The following is a 13,245-nucleotide window of genomic DNA, read 5'->3' on the forward strand; positions in this document are numbered from 1 at the left end:
CGTGCTCTTCGTATCGTGTAAAAATTGCGCGGCAGACGGAGGACGCGGCTCGCGAGGGCGGGCGGGGTGGACGTTAGGAAAGGAGAAAAAGAAAGCGGGAGGAAAGCGACGGGACGCGACGATCATTAGAATTCCCCCGGCGGAGGCTCTTAGCCGAGTCACGGTTCGGAGGCACTTTAATCTTCGACTCTCGACAACTTAACCTTGCGTTTAAGGACCCTTTTGGAATCGAAAGCGGCACGAAAAACCCCGGCCAAAGGACAGAAGGTGTCCATTTAATGCCCATTTAATATTCAAAGAGCCGGGCCGGAGCCCCCCGTTGCCCCGTGTCCGCGCGAATACGAATTTCGGAAATTACGTTCTAGCCCGGCGTTATCATTTACCCTTTCGTACGACGTCTTAATTAAATGACCCGCGATCTAAACTGTCCCGGATATTTTCTTTATCCCCATGTAATACCAGATTATGCGAGGGACTGCGCCGCGTTACCGAGGAACACGGCTTATACGAACTTTCTAAGACCCAATCTGTTCGCGTTTTAATGGGTTCGACGTCTCGACAGAAGCGTTGCGATTATTATAATTGCTACTTGACGTGTCGAATTGCTGCTAAAAAATGTCAAGGTAGATGATTGCTTTACATGAGCAGAGTTCGTCTCCCATTGATTACTGTTTTTTATTATATAAATTTTACATAAAGCCAAGGATTGCATTTTCGCTAAGGTAAAAGTTACTTCGAATGGTTCAAAGAATTGCTAGTGATTTTTGAAACTCGCTGTAAAATTGAGACGTATACATCTTATGAAAGAGCTATAATTATTTAGTAAAAGCTTGATATATATTAACATATGACCCGACGTCAAAGTTATGACACGGGCCCACAGAGGTTTAACGGGCATGTCCGAGAGCACACCGACCGTGTACACATGCTTCCCACGAGATTTCCGCGCATTCTATTACGGTTCCCCGGGAAGTATTACGGCGAGCTATCGTCGGACAGCGGAGCGGCCACGCGCGGCACGTCGCATCTTACGGGGTCCGTTCCGGCCATGAAACTGGATGCCGTCTGTCGGGAACGCCGAGGGTAATGGGCGAGAGGTCGAAGCCGCCGTGCGGAGGCGTGGAAAAATTCAAGAAGTTCCCGGCAGCCGCGTGCCCTCGCCCCGGAAGAGAAAAGGGGGGAAGGGCGGTGGAAGGAAAAATCGAAGAGATCGACGAATCGGCCGAAATGGAGCATGAAATCGTAAAACCGGTCCGCGGTGGTTGCAGAAAATGGTTCTACGGAGCGAGAGGGGCGCCCGCCGGAGAATGGTTAGTGCCTTCAATGGGAGAGAATCGTGGAGCGCGGGCCGAATATCATCGACTTCGACGTGGGACGCGCGCGTGTTGCGCTCTCGCTGTGTGCTCTTTGAAAGGCGGAGGAGCCCAAAGGGGAGAGCAAGAGAGACCCTCTCTCTCTCACTCTCTCTCTCTCTCTCTCTTGCTCTCGAGACGGTCATCTCTCGGCGCCCTCTTCCCGTCCGCCCGAACAGGCCGAGCGTGGCCATTGTTGAACGCCGCATTATTCCGCGATAACCCTGAAAAGGATCGATTTGTTCGCTCCGTGACACCCTATCCTCTCTCACTCCCTCTTTCTCTCTCCTCATCTCTGCTTTCTACTCCATCTCTCTCTCTCCCTCTCTCTCTCTCCGCCCTTTCCCTCGTTTTTCTAACACAGAGCCCGGTGTCACTTGTACATCAACTCTAGCCTTTGTACTGCTACATAATGGCCAGAAACGCTGGTCCCAGGCCCCGGCATTCAAGCTCGCGACAGTTCCCGGATTTCATTCATCCTCGCTCTATTAACACTTAACCTGCGGTGCTTAGGCTGACGTAGGTCGCCGGGACAGTTGTTAACGATCGCTGTTATGCTCGCGCGAGATTCCGATCTTCGCCGTTCCCGAATTCTTCTGTCCGCGTATTCGAATTTACGGATCTCGCCGAAATTCTATTAACCCTTGGAGAACGACGACCTATAGCAGATTTCTTTTTATATAAACTTTGTTGCACGATGTCAAAGGTATTACCATTATCCTATGGCGATTTGAAGATTATTATGTTCTTCGTAGGTAGATTAAAGTTCCTCGAGACAGCCATAAAGCTTGAAAGTGTATCGTCTCTGGTAATCTCCTTTCTTTTTAATGAGATTTATTTGTACCATCTCTCTAATGATATTTAGTAAAACTTATGTCATTGTATATACATCAAGACATTGATAAACATGGGGCACATTTCGATTAAATCAATAACTTTTGGAAAAATATATGCTCACTTAAAAATCCGATATTTTATATGCGCCAACCTAACATATATCTTACAACATACTATATAGACATTTAACACTTAACGCAAATAAATATCTACTCCAACCCTGCACAACAAATTCGGAATATCTGTCGAAGCCAGACACGGCGCATCTTCGTCTTCCCCCGAGTGATTCAAACGAGCCGACGAACACGAAGTGCGGCAGTACAAATGAACGGGAAATTCGATAGGACCCGACGGAGTCTAATTTTGCTGGATGCATTAACGGGGGAGACGGAAGATTTTCCCGGGCAATCACCGATCGCAATCAAATATTTTCGCAGCGTTCATTCTGCAGCAGGTAGACGCCGGCGTAAACTCCCGGCGTTACATATTTGATGAGGCAGTAAAACCGGGGGAATCGACGAGACGGGACTCGTCGGAAATGAAACGACGCCGTCGCCGGAGCGCACTGTTCTCGAAGAGATTCCCCGTCGGAGTTGTCGAATGATGGTCGGCGCGATTCGAGGATTCTTTTCGCGCGGATTGCGAAGCTACAGGTTGCCCGGGGTATATCGGTCCGGGGCGTCGGACGTCGCATGGATCGTCTTCGACGCGACGCCGCGGCTCTCGCTTTATCATCGGCAGCCCTGCTTCCAGAGGATCGGGAAGACGAAGAGGTATCAACGGCGGCTTTCGCTGGGTAATCGCCATAGAGGACGGAGATAGAGAGCGAAAAGAGAGAGGGCGGATCGAGGATCGGCGAAGCGGAGGCGAGAAGAGATCGGAGGAGGGCGCGGCCAGCCCCGAGGCAGCCGGGAAGCCTGTAACGGCAGCGAGAAAGTTAGATTGCTGAAATAGTTGGCGGGCTTCTTATCTCTGTGTTGCGGCGACGTCGAAGAAAAAAGCCGTCGGACAAATCGCGACCCGACGGGGCAGGACGTGCGACGGAGTTGCGGAGGGGCGGGGAGGACACGTCGAGTTCTCCGCCGCGAAAATTCGCGGCTAATTTATGTGCCAATTAATTGGTAATTAACCCCTTGCCATACTTTGACGAGTCTGACTCGTGATGAAATTTTTGTGCCAAACATGAATATCACGAGTCTGACTCGTTATCGACAGTTGGTGCCAAACGTAAATATCACGAGTCTGACTCGTTATCGACATTTGGTGCCAAACATAAATATCACGAGTCTGACTCGTGATCCTAGTCTCGGGTCAGCTCGGGTCCATTCTTGGTTCTCTTGAATGGGATTATATGTCCTCGTATAAGCAACGTGTTATCTTTATTATATGCAATAATTAAAGTATTTCTACAAATTTTTTATTCAAATTTATCTAAATTTTCAAAGATTTTCATCGTGTGAAGTAAATACGAGAGTGGGACTATGTAACTCAGTCGTAAGGTAATGTGTTTCAAATTGCACCACTCGAGCCCCATTTCTCGGCGCCTCCAGCAACCATTCCGTCGACCAAGTTTGGCACGGCATTTTGAGAGATTCGCGGTATGGCAAGGGGTTAAGGGACCGGTTTTTCGGCCGAACGGAATTCCCCGCGTCGATACAGCCGTCGACGACGGGGAGACCGACCGCAGGGTAGACCAGGTGTCCCCGTCGTCCCCCTCGTTGTCCCTCGGCCAAAAGTTAACTCTCCGCCGTCTTAAACTCTCTTCTTTTCTTTATCCGCCCGCGAGCGCGCGCGCGCTCCCCGACGCGTTACGAAACTTTCAGCTCCGCTTTTTCATCCCGGATCAGCTTTTAATCGCGGGCTCGGCCTCGCCTTCGCCGGATATATAGACCGCGGACGACCGCCGCGGATCGTCGATGCTTCTTCCGCCCCGGCGTTTCGTTAATCCCCTCCCCCGTCCCTCTCGCTTTTTATCCATTCTTCATCTTCCCTTCCTCGGGATTTCGGACGTCTGGAACACCGACCGACCCCGCGTCGGATCGTTACCGGTGTCCGATGAAATTAACGCCGAACGCGGGGCGGAGGGTCGGAGCTGCCACGATTTAAAGGATCCGCGACAGCTGCCCGGGGAGATATCCCTCTTTTCAATAGATTTTTGTAAGTGTGATTTACAATTATGGTCACTGTTTAGAGAGGAGCATCGCGAGTGGATAAGTGGTGCTAGATAATCTTTTATTCCAACTTTTAATTCTTCTATTACTTTCTCGTATTTACTGTACTTATTATTGTTGTCATTTTTATTGATTCTATCGGTCTTTAGACTTCGTTTTAATTTTTATTATTCTATTAATCAGTCAGCTGCGGTGACTTCTTTTCAGAGCGCGCACTTTTATTGCCGCAAAAATCAATCATGACTAGTATAGTCATGAAGCACAGCTAACTGGTTAAATAATTATTATATTAACCAGACTTATAATATGCCATATGAAAACCTGAGGTTGTATAATAAGCCCTGCAGACTCATCACTTGAATCTTTACTAAATCCCACTCGAACTGAATACCTTTACAATACTTCGATTATCAGTATTACATCGATTACTCTTATTATCAAAGTATTTCGCTAATATATCAATTGCAATATAGCTTTTCTATTATAACGCTCGCATCAAAATCTCTATAAATTCCCAGCCTATAATAATGTAATCATCTGTAAATGATTCGCCCGGTTTACCCAACGAATAAACGAGAATTAAATCAAAGAAGCGGGCAGAGATTCGACTCGAAATCCACCGCGCGCGTGTGTGTGTGTGTGTACAGGAAGAAGAGGAACCGGAAACTGTCGGACCATCGTCGAGTGGAATCTTCGTCGAGGAACTCTTTGAAACTCGTGCAAAAATTCGCAGTTTCCGCAGGGGTTTCGAAGAGGAGAGAGAGAGACCATCAGCGATCGTCGTGGGGAATCGTCTCTGGCCGCGGCGCTACTTAAGGACGCCGGGAACAATGTCGGCGAAGCAACCAGTGGAAGCGTCGTCGTCGCCGAGGGAGTACGCCCTCAGGACGAAAAAGAGTCTCTTGCTCCGGGGCGGAAACGCTGTTGATTCTTTCCATCGAAAGGAGCAAATATTGACCGTTCCGCGCCTCCGGGCTGCTTCGTCGACGGCACCCCCGCCGCCGCCTATTCAAACGATTTCTTTCTCTTCGCGCGGATCCGCCGCGACGCGACGGAACAAACGACGATCGTTCATTAGAACCCGAAACGCCTCTGCGAATCGATTCTCCTCTTTTCACCGCCGACAGCTACGTTATCTAGAGCTCGTGCCCGAAAACGATTCGCTGGGATCGAGAATCGTTTTATTGTAAAAATCATTATTATATTAACACTGAACTTACCAAGTCGGTAAAAAATCCACAATTTTGCTTTTAAAATTTTTTAGATCGTAGAGTTTTTGACATATGAAATTGTTAAATGGATGTCATGATTGAAGCATAAATTATAATACAAATGGCAGAGAGTTTAAATGAATCCTGGCTAATATCGCTTTAATTAAAAATTGTTGAAATTGTAAATACATTCTCATAGAAATCGAGTAAACGTATTCCGTAATCCAAGCACACGTCGTAATCGAAATAGCGTAAGTCGGAATAAATATATTTAACGTCATATAACACGCCGAAGTCAAATCATATTTTCATCAGCGGCGTGCTATTTTCGCTAATGCACACACACATACAGACACACACACGTGATCGATACTGTGCACCGGAATATATAATTTTGCAGAACATTACGTCACAATAACAATTCTTCGTTGTTACACGCGGCGCGCTTTCCGCTGCACTATGTTTTCAATTTATGCGCGTACATTTTTTCAATTTTCACATTTATACACTTTTACATTCTTTTTCATTTTAAATAAGATAAATATCACGAACTAAAGAATTTAGTAGCGTCGCGTTAATAAAAATCGTGCAACGGTGATATTGCCGTTCGTTGATGTTGAAAGCGCCACGTGGTCACGTTAACGTCGCGTCTGACGGGGTCCGCTCGGAAAGCCTTGTTTCACAACGGCGGGGTCCGCGATGCCGCGGAAGGGCTACCGGGAGCAATAACGGCGCGGTAATTGATCGAATAAATTATTCCCGTCGAATCGGAGCGATCTATTCGTTTATAGAAAAACTGATCGAAAGTTCGGCTGCGGGGGCGATGATTTATGAACGAGATGGCCGGCACGCGCGCGGCCGCTCGTTACAATTATCATGCGGGCGCCAGAGTATTGCGGTGGCAGGCCGGGTACGACGGAAACGTGGCCCGTTATAAAATTAAGCGATTCCGCGAGAGCGAAGCGCACAATAAATCCATTTGCTATTTCGCGGATAAATTCGACGTGTGCCGCGCGCGCGCGCGCTGCGCCGCGCCGATGAAATCGAGATTCGAGGTGGAAAGTTGACGCGTCGGAGACGCGTGACGCTCGACGTCGCGACGGTGCAAGTGAAATCGGAAGCCGGCTGTTTGCTGCGATATTTTTCTCGACGAAGATCGTGCCGGGTAAAAAAGTAGCGGCGCGAGGAGGGAACTGGGGGAAGCGGACGGAAGAGAGGACCGGCTTTCGAGCGTCTATCCAGCGACGGATCGTTAATTAAGCATTCGTCGGGGACGGGCGTATCGGCAGCCGGGGATCCCAGTTTCGCGTCTTGTTCTCTTAACGAGTCGAGTTTTAGTCGAGTTTAAGGAGCCGAAATAAAGATGGGATTTGAGAGACGCTCCTGGCTCGGTAACCGCCTCTCTCTCTCTTTCTCGCCAGCCCTCCCTCCCTCCCTCTCTCTATCCATCTCTCCGTTTGCTCTCGGTTCTCGTAGACGAGCTTCGACGAGACTCGAGAGCAGCCGGTAAGTTTTTCAATAATAAACGTTACGAGCGCGGCGCAGTCGGGTTTTTTTGTCGTTCGTATCGCTGATTCGTGCACCGCCTGGATATATCCAACTGCTCTCTCCTCCGCTCGGATCCGCTCCGACGCCGGGCAGCAGCCCAGGTTTCGTCGGTGCATCCGCTTGAAAGAATTATTTCGTGGGAATTTCAGGGGTCAGAGAGAGAAAGGGAGAGAGAGAGAGAGAGAGAGAGAGAGAGAGATAGAGTGAGAAAGAGAAAGAGAGCGCGAGAAAGGGACGAAAGGGGAGGAAGAGACACACCGACACAGGGACAAAGTTTTCGCCGTTTCGGGGCCGGGGGTAACTCGAAGTAGATACTACCCGCGCGCCCGAGCGCGACTACGGGAACCGAAGATGCCACTTAGCTCTCGTGCAAATTTAATTTCCGGCTGCCTGCGGGACTCGAAATTAGGCTAATGCTCGGAGGACGGGAGGGACGACTATATGCCCTTTATGGAGACCGCCATCGCGCGAGCGCCCGCCTCTCCACGGCATCCGACAAAACGATACACCGGCTCCGCTTCGCTACCTCGATCTCGCTATTTATCTCGCTCTATAACTCCACCCCCACCCCTCTCCCTCTCCCCGTCGCCTCTTTCCAGGTTCGAGCAGCTCCCCGAACGTGAAATATCCAATGGAAAATTCATTCGGAACGTCGAGCGAAACGATCAACGTCGCTTTATGACGTGCGCCCGTCAAAGACGGGGATCTCGTTCCGTAAGATCGAGGGATAAATGAGATTTCCAACGAGCGCGAGCGATGCAGTTTCTTTCGGCTGGCTTGGAGAAACGGGCGCCCGGTATAATTGGAACACCCGGTTATAAGTTATTCTTGGCCGACAATTTCTGGGGTGCTCGATTATTAACCGTCGCGGAGGAAATACCTGCGCCGATCGGCGGAAACGATCGTGCGTACACGAAGTCGGACGTCTCGCGATACTACGCGCGACGATGCTGTTTAACCCTTTGTACTCGAAGCCATTTCAACTGCAAATCTATTGGGTTGTTCGGAAGGTAATTTCGTTTTTCCCAAGAAAAGACTTAATTTTTTCACAGCCAACTTCACGCTTAAGCTGCATAATCATTATATATTTGGACAACTGATATAGTAAGTTTTGTTTGCTAAAAATTTTGTTCGAGTCTTTGCAATAGTTTTTGTTTAGTAATCTATTGTGTTTCATTTCCACCAAGAAAAAAACGAAACGACTTTCCGAACGACCTAATAAAATATTAGGTTGATGCATATGAAATATCGGATTTTTAAGCGAGCATGTAAAACTGGCGTATCTTTTTCCAAAAGCTATCGATTTAATCAAAATGTAGCCCGTTTATTTCGATACGCTTTTCCCAACGCGAGTTTAATTCATAGATGTCCGTCTTCATGAAATTCTGATTTCTCGGATCAATAAACTATAGTATGGAATTTTTGAGACTGTCTCCATTTATATACTGATTAGCTCATAAAAAATACGCATACGTCGTACAAAACAATTGTGAAATTGAATGAAGTAAAATATAAAATTTTATGAAATATAGATCTTTCGCCAACCGACTTTCACTATTTTAAACATATAGGACAGTTTTGACGGGCTAAATGGTATTTAAATGAAGACAGTCTGAAATATTTCATACCAGAGTTTATTCATTCGAAAGATCAGAATTTGATTAAGACAGGCATTTCTGTATTGAAGTCTCGTTGAGAAAGGCGTTGTCATGGTAACCATTAATTTTTTATCTATTATTGAGATAAATGTGTTATTTTGTACTACCGTAAGCTTCAATATCGTTATACAACATTTTTAAATATTAAATATCTTTCGAGGTTAATAAAATAAATTAAATGAAAATAGAAACGACAATTTAACGTTGAATTAAATTTTTGTGACCCAATGACTGGTCGGTAAAATATTAAAAAAGGAAAGACAAAGGAATTGGTTATACGTATCCACATACAATGTAACTTTTTAAACGAATCAACGAAGACGATCGTTGCCCTTAGCACGATCCACGAATCCGCTAGTTTCATTTTCAACTCACGCCCACGCCGAAGTTACTTCCGAGCTAACCTCAGCGAAGGAGTCAGTCGAACCACACGTCTTCGTCTCGCTTTGACACTTGGAATACTCGGTTAAACACAATCAACCAGTTTACACATTATTCGTTCAGTTATTATTTTAAGATATATTTATTAGGATTTTAGAGTAAGAAACGGTTTTTAGTCAGTAGGTATATGAGATAAGTGTGTGAATGAGAATGTATATAATGAATGAAAGGTTAAGATAGAATTGTAGAGTTAGGTTTGTGTAAACCAAGTCCTATTTCTTGGCCGTGAGGCTGAAAATAAATATATATTATACATTATATTTTAAAATATAGACGCGCGAAGGTTTGCACTTAATGGTATCACTCGCTCCAATTATTCTTATCTCTGCCACTTTGAGAGAATCGTGGGGAATCGCTTGGACGTGTTCGGTACGTAATTACGCGGAAAAACAGTCCGCATTTCGCAACGCGGCCGGCCGAATTTAAGGCAAACCATACGCGAAACGTTTTACAGTGAAACTCCATTTATGTGAACTCGGCGGGAGACAGCCGGTCCATGTAGCCGGGCAGATGGTTTATATAATAGGAATCCGCTGATTGTCCACGCCGCTTGTAACTTCGCGTTCAAATGACCGCGGTTCACGCCCCGGCAAGTGGATTCAATCACGCGCGGCTGTTCAGAGAACCGAGTGTCGAAGAAGATTTTGTTGCGACAAATGGGATTCGGATAAATAAAGATCGATTAAACGGTGATCAGACAAATGGAGTTCGGATAAATAGAGTTCGGGTAAATGTAATTCGGATAAATGGAACCCAAATAAATAAAGTTCAAATGACCTGCGTTCAGTAAAACAACTCAAATAAAAGAATTTCCACACTACTCTACAAAACAATTAAAATAAAAACAGGCACCGTAACTAAGCAGCCCTTCCATTCTCCGAACAATAACGTCTTCCTTGTCCGAGAGATTCCACTGTGCTAATGAACCCTTCCAAGTTACGCGAAAGGTCAGAGACAGCGGGTAACAGTTTGCGGCCAAAAATGCAGGCGATAAGGGAGGGCAGTTCTTCTTTCTATTAACAAGCGGGGCGACAAGTGTCCTGCGAACAGTGGAATTAGTATTCCAACGAGTCCGCCGGTATCGTTATCAGATCTCGTCGGTGCTCTGTAAACCGGCCAGAGCCATTCGATGGTATCTCGGTCGTTCGAGGAAATCTTTAGCGTCCGCGGTTATACCTTGTTTTCTGGCGTAAAGTTTTACGATACGACGCGCGAAAATAGCGGCGGGGGAAACGGGTCCCTCGAGCGAGCCTCCCGCGGCAGAAACGATTCGCGAATCGACGAGAGCGTGTCGGTGATTGGTCTGGCATGAATTACGGGGCACGTATGCGGCGTTAAGAAGCGGACCGTGCGTAATCCGCTCGCGGAAAGTTCGCTCTTGTGGCGGATATATTCGAGAAAGGGTATGGAACGAGAGGGAACTGTTCGACTCGGGTCGGGCCGGGCCGGGTCTTGGACGGGGGAGAGACCGGTCAATGACTCGGCGAATTCGGGCAACCGCCCCGAACACGTTGAATTTTTAACAAAATCGAGACGCGGGGGGCGCGAGACGATCGGAAACACGCCCCGGGGCTGAGCGCGCGCTGACGAGGGTCCGACGTAAGCGCGACGACTCGGACTCCGTCGACGGAGGAAGAGAGCAACGGACCCCCGCCGGTGTTCGCCGACGTCGGAGGCTACGGCAACCGATTATCGATCCCCCGCGCGCGCTCTCGTCCGCCCCGGCCGTATAATTTTAACCGCGTTCAACGATGTTACGTTGTTTCATCATTGCATCATTACATGCTTCGATTAATCGCATTAGCCGAATGCGGCTTTAATACCGGCTACCAGGCATTTATCGTGCCGATGCGTTCGATAGCGAGGCGCGTACGGTCAATGGTCGAGTGGATGCCGAAATACTCGGGCTTGTGGCCCATTACGCACTGGCTCCATTTGCCAGACCGACTCTCTCTCTACACCCTCTAAGGCAGCCGCGAGCAACCTCCACTGGACCATGACCAAAAATCTAATAACCCGATTCGAGCCTATCGACTATTGTTTTCGTGCAACGGCGTCTCGGCGCACGTCGATCCAGCGAAGCTACCGTTCGCTAAATTATTTTAGCGCTGCTTCGAGGTTTATGATTATTCTATAGCAGCTCGTTGAATTCGTCTCGACACCAGCTACGATATTATTGACACTGAAATATACATTAACCCTTTCCCTACGAAACGTATTACTTAGTTGACACTGAGGTACGGAAGTCGTTTCCTGTTCCCTAAATTTTACAAGGATATTTATTTAGTAATATCATTTTACTTTCTAAAATATAAAAGTTTATAATCGTCATTTATTTTTTCTAAATATTATAGTCGACTGTTTGTTGATTAACAAAAGTATCTCATGTAAAGTACGAGATAATAGTATATTGGTATGAATGTATATATGAGCTCTTCGTATATAAATGGTCATTCTTCGGGCGCGTATATATACGCCCGTCGGAGCGAATGCGTTAAAATCACATTAAAGTGGCCGGTGTTTCTTCCGAAAAAGAATTTCGTTCCGCAAGCTTTTATACTCCAATTTGTAGAAACCTGAATACTGGCGAACTTTTTTTGGAAACACTTTTTTGCCAGATCGTCGAAAATGGCTGGAAATATCATGGTCTCATTTGGAATCGGACACGAGCGTGGAGCGACGAGCGCGCTTCACTACTTATACAGGCGTTGAAACATAACTCGAGCTTTATTTTTCAAATGCCATATACTGGCGACGGACGCGGAGGGATGAACTTGAAATTCGTATTCCGTTGGCAACGATTGAATCAGCTTTTTATCAATTTTGGACAACTTTGGTAGCCTAACTGTATTATTATATCCAATCATATCTTTAGTCAATTTTAACCGATTCCTAAATATATCTAATAAATAAATGACGACCTCTCTCATAACTACCTCGATTAAGAGTCAAGAAAATTTACATTTATTCTAAGCCAAGCTTTGCGTCAAATAATTTAAAAATATTATAAAAATTAAAAAAAAATTCCGACAAAAAAAAACAGAGACCAGCAAAAACCGGGAAGGGGTGAATTCTTCCAGATTTCGAGGTGTCGCAGGGTTCGATAGCCGGAGGGGGAGGCGTTCGGGCGCGTCGCCTCACCTGTGGGAACGCGGCCACCCGGCGGAATCAACTTCATAACAAATAAATCGAAATCACCGGAGGAATCCGGGAGGCCCCGAACGGAATATCCGTGATTTACGAGGAATCGAATGGCGCCGGATGGCGACGGCATTGACACGAAATAGCCGGCAGAGGAAAAAACGAGGGCGCGAACGGCGAATTTCGGTGGATTTCGGGCGGGCGAGCCGCGCGCCGTTACGCCGGAGAGGGTTAAATGAGAACGGTTGTGAAACGAAGAAGACGGGCGGAAGAGAGACCGAGGAGACGGGGCGAGAGAAAAGGGAGAGACAGGGCGAGAGAAAGAGAGAGCGAAGCGCGAAAACGAGAAGCTTCTCGGAACGACTCCTCGCCGCGGCGCCGGCACCTTCTCTCCCTCTCTCTCTCTCTCTCTTTCTCTTTCTCCACCGTCCTCGGTTTTTCTCTCTCCGCGCAGCCAGCGGAAAGAATACGAGAAATTGCGAGCAAAAATATCCGGCGAGCAGAGTTGGAATCGAATTAAAAAGCTGGCCGAGCCAATTAAGGCGTTTCGCGAAAGTTTAAGAGATTCTTCCCAGAAAAGGGTAAGCTCTCTCTCTGCCGGTGTGCACGGCCGGCCGGGCCCCGCGTTTCCTCCTTTTTTCTATTACGTCGCCTTCCGCCTGGTCGCCGAACTGGGCGCCATTAAGCTGTTCGCTCTTCCGTATAAATAGAAAGAGAAAAAAGAGGACCGGCCGCCGGACCGGAATACGGAAGAAGAAAGACTTCGTTTAATTTCAACGAAATTTAGCTCGTTATCTTAGCCGCGTCGTTCGCGGGTCGCCGGGAAACTTCGATCGTTTTCTTTTTTTTCTAGCGCGTCGCGACGGTGGTTACGCGTGCCGGAGAG

The 13,245-nt window shown here is 47.3% G+C and overlaps 1 protein-coding gene across 10 annotated transcripts in view; it reads right to left on the minus strand.

The window, feature by feature from the left end:
• Lar (tyrosine-protein phosphatase Lar) overlaps positions 1–13,245 on the minus strand; it is a 411,512-nt gene that overhangs the window by 113,400 nt on the left and 284,867 nt on the right. The gene's annotated exons all lie outside the window — the stretch shown is intronic.

Source organism: Augochlora pura, chromosome 4, assembly GCF_028453695.1.
Source record: "Augochlora pura isolate Apur16 chromosome 4, APUR_v2.2.1, whole genome shotgun sequence".
In the NCBI taxonomy this organism is placed as follows: domain Eukaryota; kingdom Metazoa; phylum Arthropoda; class Insecta; order Hymenoptera; family Halictidae; genus Augochlora; species Augochlora pura.